General features: G+C 41.2%; 1 long non-coding RNA gene across 1 annotated transcript in view; it reads left to right on the forward strand.

Annotated features, from left to right (window-relative positions):
- Window positions 1-2458: 2458 nt before the first annotated feature.
- Window positions 2459-2996, forward strand: part of LOC116687505 (uncharacterized) — a 3104-nt gene continuing 2566 nt past the window's right edge. The window contains exon 1 of the long non-coding RNA XR_004331554.1: window positions 2459-2973. This is a non-coding gene — a long non-coding RNA (uncharacterized LOC116687505). The remainder of the gene's footprint in view (window positions 2974-2996) is intronic.

Consider the following 2996-nt stretch of genomic DNA (forward strand, 5'->3'; position numbering starts at 1 on the left):
TACAAACATCCCTAGTCTTTGACCACTCATACCAGTCTTCTTCTTTGACAGTGTCCTCATCCACTCAGTGGAAATTTAAATGCCAGTCCTACGTCTCACCCCTGCCACATCAAGCTGGCATCTTATTATGGGAAAGAGGTAGCCGAGCTGACAATAGTTGGCGCACAAACAAAATGGAACACTGATGATGAGCGATGCATTCACTGATCAGCAGTGCACAGACTGATCAGCATAAATGTGTTGCATTGTCTCTCCCAGACCTTGGATTACAGAGGATAGACTCAACCATCACGCAGTGACAACCTTGAGTGACAGTGCTTTTTTGAAACACTAGACAAGATGTACTTTTTGAATGCCAGTAGGATCCATACACAGACGATGCATAGTCGTCTTCTTTTCTTATTTTTCTGTTCTTTCTGTGCTTTATCTTTCATCAAAAATCACCAGAGCTATGTGATTGTGACTCTGCACTACGGATGAATCAGTCCTGCTCTTTTAAGATATCCGGACGAATGCAACAAAGTGGTCAAACTTTTTGCCATTTTCAAGTTGGTTGACAATTACAAATGAGACAGGTCAGCAAGTGTTCTCATTCCATTATGACTGACAGTGAAAGACTGCGTTTGTGCCTTTTTTTTTGTCTTTTTTTGTTTTGTCTTGTTTTGTTTTGTTTTGTTTTCAAACCTGGTGGATTTTCTGTTGAACTCTACTGAAAGAGCATTGCCTTAAATACAGGTTTGGGAATGAGGCCTCTTCTTCTCAACCCCTTAAACATTTCTATCCTGGCAAGACATCCAATGCCTGCATGTTGTTGGCACATAGACTGGAGGACTTTGGCATGTTTACCTATAAATCCCTGCAAGCAGCCTTTTGTCCCTCCCTGTACCTCCATCATTTAAATAATCTCATTTGAGAAGGTAGTCCCCAGCAACAAGTTGGAGGTGGTTCAGTTTAATAGTCAAAGGTGGATTAGTAACACTCAGTGGAACCATGTATCAGATACAGTCCCGTAGCCAGAGGAAACGTCTTGGAGGGTGAGGTGTCCTCTCTTAAAGGACCAGCTGAGCCTTACATGTATGTTGCATCAATCAACAGTGGTTAGTAAAAACGTTTCTCAATGCTCACATTGAATCTGCATACATTGCCTTGGATGCATCAATTGTTAATTAGTCTAATTGTTTTCCTTTTACTTGAAAATTAATTTAAAATGGTTTAGTGGTACTTAATGGGGGGGCTTAGCGATGCACAGTTGGGGCACACTTGGGTCCCCTTGGCAATCGGCCTGATCAGATGGGTATCAGCTGTTCCCAAGAGAAGAGTAAAGTACCATGCACGGTACTAGAGCAACAGCAAAATCCTATGCTATGCAGTAGTTAGACAACAATGAAACCACAGCATAATGGACTTTGTCTGTAGAGTAAAACCACTTAATTTTTACATTGGAATCAGTCTCCCTTTTTGCAGATTATTAAGGGATAGAGAGGAATTAATCTCATATGGACCAAAGCAGCCCTCTCTTAAAGACCGTGTCTCTGTGGTAACAATGGCCAAACCACCTGGGATTTTCCAGAGGGGTGTTCCAGTGCTGCACAGGCTCTCACAGCTGCTTTAACATCTTTAGTCCCTTGTTAAGCACATCTGCTCCCCAAATGCCAGGGACTGTGAGGCAGGTGTGTGTTCATATACAGTGAAGCACAAGCTGCTCTTTATAAATATTCAAGTGTATACACACATTTGTATATATTTTCTTTTCTTTATTAAAGGTCCCATGACATGGTGCTCTTTGGATGCTTTTATACATACCTTAGTGGTCCCCTAATACTGTCTCTGAAGTCTCTTTTATATAGACCTTATGTTCCCCTAAACTGTATCTGAAGTCTCTTTTATATAGACCTTAGTGGCCCCTAAACTGTATCTGAAGTCTCTTTTTATAGACCTTAGTGGTCCCCTAAAACTGTCTCTGAAGTCTCTTTATATAGACCTTAGTGGTCCCCTAAACCTGTATCTGAAGTCCTTTTTATAGGCCTTAGTGGTCCCCTAATACGTATCTGAAGTCTCTTTTATAGAGACCTTAGTGGTCCCTAAAAAACTGATCTGAAGTGTCTATAGACCTTAGTGGTCCCCTAATACTGATCTGAAGTCTCTTTTATATAGGCCTTAGTGGTCCCCTAATACCAAATCTAAGTCTCTTTGTATAGACCTTAGTGGTCCCCTAATACCAAATCTGAAGTCCTCTTCGCAAAATTCAGCCTTGGTGCAGAATTACAGCCACTAGAGCCAGTCCCACAATGAGCTTTCCTTAGGACGTGCCATTTCTGAGTCTGTAGCTATTGAAGAGGAGAGAGGGGGGGCAAGGTGGAGACTGGGGGTGTGGCCTTGACCAACTGCCACTTTGTATGTTTGAAAGCCATGATGTCTCCCTCTCATGGGTGGGCCAAATTCTCTGGGCGGGCAAAGCAGAGAAAGATGAGGTAACCTTGCCCCTTATGACCTCATAAGGAGCAAGATTCCAGATCGTCCCATCTGAGCATATTCATTTTCTCAAAGGCAGAACAGGATACCCAGGGCTCGGTTTACATCTATCATCATTTCTAGCCACTGGGGGACCATAAGCAGGCTGGGGGAACTTATATTAATGTTGAAAAACCTCATAAAGTGACATTTTCATGCCATGGGACCTTTAATCAGCCCTTTCTCCTAAAGCCGTGTGGGATAACCCCATGCAGAATAAATACCTTGCATCTTTAAATAGAACATGTAGCTTAGATTATGCTCTGGATACCGAATCCGCCTGCATTTGATTAAATCTCAATAATTTATCAAATCTGCATTACAAACCTGAATCCTTTTGACTCAGTTATACTTTAATATTTAAAAAAAAGACAGATGTAAAAAAAGAAAACATGGTTTTATCATTATTCATTATACTCTAAGCTTAACTAATTTGGGTTCTGTACTGAATATTAACTTAAAGTGCTCATATTATGCTCATTTTC

Source organism: Etheostoma spectabile, chromosome 4, assembly GCF_008692095.1.
Source record: "Etheostoma spectabile isolate EspeVRDwgs_2016 chromosome 4, UIUC_Espe_1.0, whole genome shotgun sequence".
NCBI lineage: Eukaryota > Metazoa > Chordata > Actinopteri > Perciformes > Percidae > Etheostoma > Etheostoma spectabile.